Here is a 9715-nt window from a genome sequence, read left to right as displayed (position 1 = left end):
CAAAATACAATTGTTTTTTTATTAAAAAGTGAAAATATTTTTGTGCGAATCGATTTTTTTGTAAAAATATTTTTGTACTTTCTGTTTTCATCTTAAACAATTTGGTATGTTCTGTTGTGTAGCATAACTGAATTTTTAAAAGTAAGTTAGGAATACTGTTGGAAAATTTTAAGAATTTAATAAACACTTGATCACATAAAATAGATATCTGCTCCAATTCAACAACTTTTACTAATTTGAAATTTTGCACAAGCCTTATTTAATTAGTGTTCTAATAAATATAGGCCATTCGTTTTGCTACCATTCAAGTTGAAAAATAATTAACTCTTATCTTGAGGACAATAAAACCTACAAGTTTCGAATTCATATCAAACAAGAAAAAAGACCTTGTCAACTTTGTGATACCCGTATCCTATATGCGATTTTGTTATCCTATGTGCGAATAAATAAGCCATAACTGACTATGGGATAGACAATGATTTTAAGTTGCCGTATTACCATATTAATTTATGCAAAATTTCAGTACTGTGTTTTTCAAAATACTGTGTGTGCCAAACTACTATTGAAGTTGTACGGCAGTTACCAGAAAGAGCCAAGAAATTTTAATGAATTTTATCAAGCACATCGGCCCTTCTAACTTTCGACCACTTCGTTTGTGTGAAATTTCAATACCATAACTTTTATAGTTTCTGAGATATAGCCAAATAAATTTTGAAGTTGTATGGCAGCTACCCGCACCGTTACCCTGATCATGCCCAATTTAAATAGGGTTCTGGCACTTATTGCATTAAATCATTTGTGAAAATTTGGTGAACTTAGCTCAATTAGTTTTTGAGTTATCGTTGGGACGGACGGACAGACGAAGCTAAATCAACTCAGAATTCGACGCTGATCAAAAACATACACTTGAGTCTATATCTAAGAACGTTATTTTTTAGCGTTACAAACGGTAAGGCAAATTTAGTATACCCTTCGAACATACGTTCGTACGGGTATAAAAATTAAGGTAATAGTCAAAAATCAATTTAAACTAATTCTAAATTAACAAGTTTAATAAAAGGGTCTTCATTTTAAAATTATGCTAGTTTTTTTTTATACTTGGAATGCGGATATTATAAGCGGAAGCGTGGCGAGGCTTTAATAAGTTAAATGGCAGCGGTGACCCTGGTCATATACCTTCTTACCCAATTCGGTTCTCTTTAAATTTATCAATCTAGTGGGCTATATATGAATCCCTTTGTCATTTGTTATATAACTCTTGGTTATTTGTTCTCTTTTTAAAGTTGTGCCGCATTTGATTATTAATAAAGTTTGTATATGAATCGAAATAGTTTAAAATTTAAAATAAAAAAATTGATGCAACAACTCTGCAAAAATTAGTTTGCTTTCGTGAATATCTCAAATATTGTGTTAAAAGTTTGAAAATTATGTGAAAAGAATTATATAGGTTAGAATAGCTTCACATCAATTCACATGTGTGTTTTCAAATAAAAAAATATTAAAAATGCAAAAATACAACCAGGTGAAAAATAAGGATCACGTATATTAATTTATTTATTTTTACTTTACAATTTATGAAATTGGTTAAAATGCTTTCACTCATTTTGATTTTTTCTCATAAATTTATTTTTAATTTAATCACCATTTATATACTAAACATAATAGTAACATAAGTTATCCTTCAAAATATAACAATAAAATAATAAAAAATCACCTTCAGAAAAAGAAAATATTTACTAAAGAACACATGTGTTTCATATAAGGATTCACCACATACAGAACAATATCCTTGTGAGGAAAAAGGCAAATAAACCGATATATTTTATTCCATTTTCTATCTTTTCATTTTTTGCTGTAATTTTTATTTTACGTATAACACATACCAATATACATATATACAATTACATGTTTACTCGTATATAAATGACTGATATGTGTATAAATATATTATTATGTTTGTCTAAACCTTTATAATATATTAACGATTCTTAATATTACCACTTCCATTTCAATAATTTCTTACCCTTAATAATATCAAATAAATTTTACAACAAATAAACAAACAAACAAATGAAATGGAAATAGAATAAATGTGTTTTTCTTACTTCTTTTTCAAAGGATTCATGTTAAATAAAAGAGAAAAAAAAACAGAGTAAATGAAAAAATTAGATAGAAAGAGTAGAACACAAAAAAAAATTAAACAGATTTGATGGAGGAGATGAAACAGAGATGATGGAGGAGAAAGACATAAAGAAGCAACTATTCAAGAATAATAATAAAAAATTTACGAAATGATCAACAAATGCGTTGTAATTTTTTTGTAAGGTGGGAATTACAAAAGTGTGAAAAATGTTTTTACCTCTTTGCTACTGCTTTGCTGATGAACGTGTGGTCTGAAATCAAAGTAAAAATCAAAAAACCAAGTGTTTAAGAAATTAAAACGATCGACTCGGTGTTTATGTATATACATAAGTCTTACTAGGGCCACTTATAATTTTAGTGTTATATGTAAATAATTGGAAAAACTGTAAAAACAACTGCAAAGTATTTATACTTAAGAGCTGGTACTATTTGGTTTGTTTTGGTACAAAAGCTCAATTTTTCGAGACTTGAATTTCCAAAAACAAATTTAGAGCAAAGTTGTGTTGATGTGATTTTATCTCAAAACTTACAGGGCAGAGCATTCGTTTATTTTTTTTAAGAATTATATTAGGCAGTTATATCGCATATATCCAAGATTTAATTAAGTAATCAATTCTTGATTTGTAAATTTTATCGAATTTTATCTAATTATGCATTTGAGAATCCTTAAAGTAAATCTTATGAAAAAAATTTAGAAATTGGTACACATCTTCTTTGTCATAATCTTCTCTTTAATATTTCATACTTTTTTGTGTTATCGCAAAAATAAGCATATAGTATGACATACATACATACACTTATGTAATATTGTTAATGATATTATACTTAAGTTTTATCAGAAATTAAATTTAAAAAAAAAAATTGTTTTTCCAACTCTTAAAACACCCAATGTGTTGAAACTAGCGAACTTTCTTTTATAGTTAGTTGGTATACAAAAAATTATATATTTTTTTCAACTTTCCTTTCTAACATTTTTCCATGTTATTTAAACATATAAAATATAATTTAACATTTTAAACTTCAAGTTATTTAAATTCACCATTCAGAAGATACAAATTCACCATACAAATGTAAGAAAAAAATTCTCCTCAATAAGAATTTTAAGAAAAAACACATTCAGGAATTTATACAACAACTGCTAAATATACATATTTGATTCGTATTGACTGCTCAATGGTATTCCGAATAAACATATCCGTTATAATATTGAATTTGGAAGTAGTTTATGTACCTTATATTTTTGGTAGTAGATTTTAAAGTTTAATTTTTTTTATTTCACAATATTTGTTTTCTTATAATGGAACACTCACAGTTCTATTTTAAGGGCTATCAGAGCGTTCGAAACTCAATAGTAATTGTGAAGCAGTGCGTTAGAATAAACAACGAACAAAAAATTTAAAGGGATACTTTTGTTTCTTGTTAAGTTAAAGGCACTCTTATTAAGTTAAAGGGAGAGAAAATGATGGTTTTCCTGAAAACCGTGACATAAATTTTACTCCATTCTATAGCACACATTAAAATAACAGATTTTCTATATAACAGATTTCCAAATTCGTAAACTTATACGTGTATGCGTTTATGTACATGTTATCTATTATTAAAATAGTGTATTATTTTTTCGACACTAAAATATTTTAACAGTGTAAAAATGAACGAGAAACACAGTCAAAAAATGTAATTTAATAAATGAAATGATAAATAAAATTGGTACACAAGGAGAATGTTACAAAAAATGTAAACAAAACAAAAAACATTAACATAGAATAAACATATAGAAAAGTGAAAAAAATGGTGTGTGTATTACAAAAGTGTATGTATAAAGAATATCATAAAAAAATAGCAACTATAAACAGAGAGTAAAATGAAAGCAAAACAAACTTGAAAAAAGAAAAAAAATAACAAAGAGAAGAAAATAACACAGAATAATATAAAGAAGAGGAAAAGAATAAAAACAGAAATAGCAAATAAACAAAAACAAAAAAAAATATAAAAAATATTTGAGAATTTTATATAAATAGAGAAGGATATTCGAAAGATTATTTAATCGCTCTCGAACAAGTGAACAGTTCCGGTCGATAGAATGATTTTTTTATTTTTCAAAAATTATAACAATATTATTATCGCGTTTTTGATCGTTTCTGATTGATAATTGTAAATCACTTGATTGGAATATACAAAAATAATACAAATTTGTTTAAAAGAATTAAATAATTAATAAAAATTGAAATAAATAATAAAAGAAAGAAATAAAAAGAACGTTATTGTTGCAAAAATTTTATATTTTAAAAATTAGTAAAAAAATTTTGTTATAAAAACCCGGTATTCTTAAATTTCTTTTGTTTTTTTTTTCCTTTTTAAACAAAAGGATAACGATTATTAAATGAACGTTATTGTAATCTCTGTTTTGATAAAAAAATTTTTTTTTTTGATTTAATTAATAAGGAAGGAAAAAAGGATATAAATGAAGGTTAAAAGAGGAAATTTCAATTGAAAAATTAAAATAATATTAAAGAAAAAGAAATTGATAATAAAAAATAGTGAAAGAGTGTCAGGCAGAGGTTATAATTTTCTTTATAAATAAAATTATTTAAGTTTGTAAAGTGCCATTACAAAAAATTCATAAAGAATAATAAGAATTAAAAAAATTTTTTATTAAACAAAAAAAAACACAAAAAAACAAAAGGATAACAAAATGAATACTTTTATATCAATCGGATTTTTCAGTATTCTTATACCGTTATTAATTTTTGCCAATAGTAAGTTTAAAAAAAATTTTTTCTTTATTATAAAATTTTCAAAAATAAAATTTATTTTTTTATATTTCTTGTATAACAAAATAATAAAATTTATGATTATTTTTTATTTTCTCAAAAAAATAATAATAAATAATTCGAAAGAACACAAAAACTCCTTAACAAGTTTTAGTGTTATTCTTTTTGTCTGGGTCGTCTTATCTTCTTTTTAAGATTTATTTATTATTGTAATAATATTTAAAATGTGCTCATATTACATGAGTGTCTTTATATGACAATATTAGTTAGCACATTGTTTTGTTTACATTCTTTCATATCATTGTATTTTCATTTCATTCCTCTTTTTTTTTGTTTGTTTTTTCGTTGGTGGGAGAAAACGGTTTGTTTATTTTTTATTTTCATATTGAATAAAATATATTTTTTTTTTCGCTTTATATACAAGTGTAGGTATTTTACACACCATCATTGTAACAAAATATCCTTTATTTTTTCGAATATTTTACAAGTGGATAATAATAATAATATGTAATAATATTTATTTACTTATTTTCTTATTTTTATGTTCTATATTTTTCAATGGGGGGGAGGGTTTAAAATAAAAATTTTATGTAAAATTTTATTTATTTTGATTTAGTGGTTGTTATAAAGCAAATAAAAGAAATTATCATAATATTTATTTTTCAATAAAAAATAATAACAATATGAAATAGAAAAATAGATAGGATCCCTTCGTATTATGTAGAATATTAAGCGGGAAAATAAAAAAAAAAGGATATTGAATTTTGAACATATGTGAACAAAATAAAACTGAACAAAATGAACTTTTATACATGCCAGTATTTTTCTAGCATAATGTTAATATTTTATATAAGTATTGTTGTTTTGGAATTTTTTTTACAAAAAAATTCATGCATTGAATTTTTAAATAATTTTTTAAAACATATTTTTTTTTCTGTAATAACGTATATTTTGAATTTTAGATGAAAATATTTTTAAGAAAAGGTAGATAATTTATACACGAACAACTCGTTAATTTTATTTTGAGAAATATTTTTAAGATATTAAGGTTGTTAAAATAAACAGAAATATCTGAAGATAATATTTGAGATTGTTTTGTCATATTTATTTTGTTTTTAGTTGTATCTGAGGTTTTGTTGTTATCTTGTCACTATATATATATATACTTCTTTTTTTTAACGGTAATTTATTTTTGGAATAGAAGGGGTTTTCGATGCCAATCAATATTATGTTAAGTAGTTAAGTATATAATGCTAGAAATTTTGTAGATGAATTATTATGCATGGAATAAAAAGTTGGATTAATAATGATGTAAAGGAATTAATAAAAAGATTGCAAGTAAACATTGTAAATTTTTAGAATAAAATACGAGTACTGGGAATACAAATTCCAGAATAATAGAATATTTTTAGGAAAAGTATTAAAATTTGATATTTTTATGGTTTCATAAAATGACGATTATTTAGAAATTTAATATATGTAATAGAATTTTCAGAATTTTGTAAGAAAATGTAAATCCCTTCTGTACATTTATGTTGAAATTTAAAAAAGAAACAGCTAATTCATATACATACTTAATTGTAGAGACAGCAAAACTTTCCTCTATAAAAAAAGCGATAAATTCATACCCTTTATGTCGAAATTGAAATTTTGAAAATTACTGCACAAATTTTTTTCTCTCTCATAAAACGTTTTATCGAAGTTATGTTCACGCAAAAACGTAAAAGTATGGCAGTATTCCGAATTATATAAAATGCGTTTTTGAAACGTAACGAAAAACAAATTTGCATTCAAAAAATTCAGTATACTTTTTGAAAAATTTTGAGAATGTTACCAGGCGTTAGTTAATATTTAATTTGATATGTGTGATCGTAATTTTTACTTTTTGTGTTCAATTTCGGTTTAGGACATTTGTAAATGAATGATAAGAGAAATGTCAAAGCCAAAAAATCAAAATTTATATTTTGAAGTGTAACATGCTTAATTGTTTAAGGAAATTTCAAAATTGTTTTTTGGCGTGTTTTTTACTAAACTAAAATTTACGACAAAGTAATAGACTCTCATGAGAGACATGAGACCGGCTTAATAATACAGGGCGATTTAAATATAGTAAAGCAGTAAAACTATTTCGAATTCTACAATGAATCATTTTATTGCGTTCCATTAAATTAAATTAAATATTTTAATAAAGCTTTTCTATATGTAAATTTTGGATATGATTGAAAATATACTATTTATATGTGTGTCTTACTATCTTACTAATAAAGGCAAATTATTAATTATATAGGGGTTGTTTTGGGAAGTTATAATTCCTAACATTGGAACAGCACGACTAAAAAAACTGGCGTTATTTATTATTACCGCAGACCCTTTTGGGAAGCAATTTTTCATAATAAATTTAAAACTGTCTACATATTACTTTCTACAGATTTTTTTCAAATGTATTATACCGAAAATTTAAAAAAAATACTATTATATTTTGCGATAAATTTTTTACCTGAATTATATCTTAATATTTCTCTTATAAATTATCCTACTTAAATGTAGGGCTTATTATTTAGAGGGTTTTGTAAAATCCTTTCACACATTTAAAAAAAAATGTTATAAATGTATTGTAGTTTTAATTATTGTCCCGCTTAATTTTTAATTAGTGTCCTTTTTTAATATAAGTTAAAAATAATTAAAGTATGCAGGTATAATAATTAATTTGCGAAAGAAGACAAAAAATTTGCCGGCATGTTAAAATTGCATACACACAAAAAAATTTCATCCTAACAAGTGTAATTACAAATTTATTATGTATAAAAAAAAACATGGTGTGGCGTCGCAACTACACAAAGGCAAAAATGGAATATTTCTAAGTTAATATGGTAAAATATTTCAATAATATAATTTAAATTTAAATCAGGAATTGGAACACAAAACTCATAATTAAGTGTGCAATTTATTTTAACTGCATTGAGAATAATTAAAAATCTAACAGATGTAACTAGCCGCGGTACATAATTAATCTATATGATTGCAATTTATCAAAATTCTTTTAAATTAATATTTGTGTTACACTATCTCATTTCTGGCTTCTCTAAGGAAATTTATGTTATTTGGTTCCTTGCCAAATGTACATAAATTTAAAGTAATTTTTGGCAAAAAATTGAAATTTAATAATAAAATAAATTACTGTTGTATCGTAATCTAAAACCAAAAAATAAATTAAGGTGTGGTTGTTTAGTATATCATAGAATATACGAGTACATTCATGTGAACCAAGTACTCATTATAAGTTATAAATTAAAATTTTAAGTAAATGAACGAAAATATAGCGATGTTATCAGTAATTTGTTCTTACATTATGTTCCCTGTTGTTTAAACCTCATGTAATGACCGCAAAAGAGCCGTTTCGCTTAAATATCAATTTTTTTTCTACTAGGTGAAAAAATCTCGAAAGACGAAGAAGGACGGCTCTATCTCTCTATCTACGAACGGATAAAACTGGTTCTACAGTCCAACTATTACTTGTTGGACTGTACTCTATGGTCTTGTTCGTTTACTTGTTACTCTATGGTCTTGTTCGTTTAAGTCTTTCTGTTATAACGCCATTGTCTAGCAACCGAGATGCTCCCATATTTAAATGCTGCTCTAGACGAGCCCTATGCCTTGTAGCACAACTCCTAATTTCATCCACAACCAAAGGAATTCCTAAAACCCTGTGGATATCACTGTTACGTATATACTATGACGCATTTACCATGCTACGTAGAACATTATTCTGGAAGGTTTGAATTTTGCTAATGTGAGTCTTCTTGGCACAACCCCACATTTGAATGCCATATAGCCATACTGGTTTAATGATTTAACCATAAATTAATATCTAATTATCAATTGCCAAACTGGACTTACGATCTAGGAGCCAATAATTTTCTGTATAACATATTTATTCTCTAATTCTATGTGTTTCTTCTTTATATGCTCTTTTCATCTTAGCTTGACATCTAAAGTCATTCCTAGGTATTTCGCTTAAATATCAATGGTATTGCATTTAACCTTTGGCATATAATTAAAAATTACTTGGTTGGTCTCTTTTTCTCTTATTGAATACGATATGGAAATATGTAGTTACCAGTAATTTAAAACATAGTTTCCTTTGTAATTTAATAGTACATTTTTTTTCCATAATAATTCTGTACAAATCAAATTCCAATATTCCAAAAAACAGCAATTTTTCCATTGCAGTCTAAAAATTTTGAATGAAAACGAATTTTTGCAGTAATAAAGCTAGTTCGATTTCAATTTTGAATCTGCGTGAATTTTAGCCCAATATGTTAATGGGTCGCACCCTGTATAAGTTTTTAACATTTCTCATTGAAATATTTTAAAAACTAAAAGCAAATTAGATTATTAAATTGTTTTTTTCATTTACTTATTACTGGAATCCATAATATTTAGAGCGAATCGAATACAATATAGGCTGGCGTTAATTAATTTATTACAATTTTTTTTTATTCAGGAACGTCTACCCTAAATTTTATATTTTAATTAATCTGTAAAATAAACTTTAAATACTGTTATTGTATAAAAATATTGAAATGTGTAAATTTAAAAATTTTTCTCAAAATATTCTTTTTCTCTAGATACAAGGAATCGAATTGAAACGTAAAACAAGGAAGACATGTATAAAGTAGTAGTAGTAGTAAATTAATAGTAGAACGCCACAACAAAAAAAGAAAAATTATCATAGACCGGAACTTAACCAAAAATAAAAAATGTTTTTTTTTTTTTTTTATCAAGTTATACTAGAATAAGTA

At 25.0% G+C, this 9715-nt stretch overlaps 1 protein-coding gene across 1 annotated transcript in view; it reads left to right on the top strand.

Annotated features, from left to right (window-relative positions):
• The first annotated feature begins 4200 nt into the window (after nucleotides 1-4200).
• LOC129618760 (tyramine beta-hydroxylase) overlaps nucleotides 4201-9715 on the top strand; it is a 113596-nt gene continuing 108081 nt past the window's right edge. The window contains exon 1 of the mRNA XM_055533726.1: nucleotides 4201-4898. The gene's annotated coding sequence lies outside the window, so the exon portion shown is untranslated. The remainder of the gene's footprint in view (nucleotides 4899-9715) is intronic.

This window comes from Condylostylus longicornis, unplaced genomic scaffold (assembly GCF_029603195.1).
Source record: "Condylostylus longicornis isolate FDR11 unplaced genomic scaffold, ASM2960319v2 ptg000010l, whole genome shotgun sequence".
Taxonomy (NCBI): Eukaryota; Metazoa; Arthropoda; class Insecta; order Diptera; family Dolichopodidae; genus Condylostylus; species Condylostylus longicornis.
The sequence above is the reverse complement of the archived record's forward strand: the minus strand, read 5'-3'. Positions and strand labels throughout refer to the sequence as shown.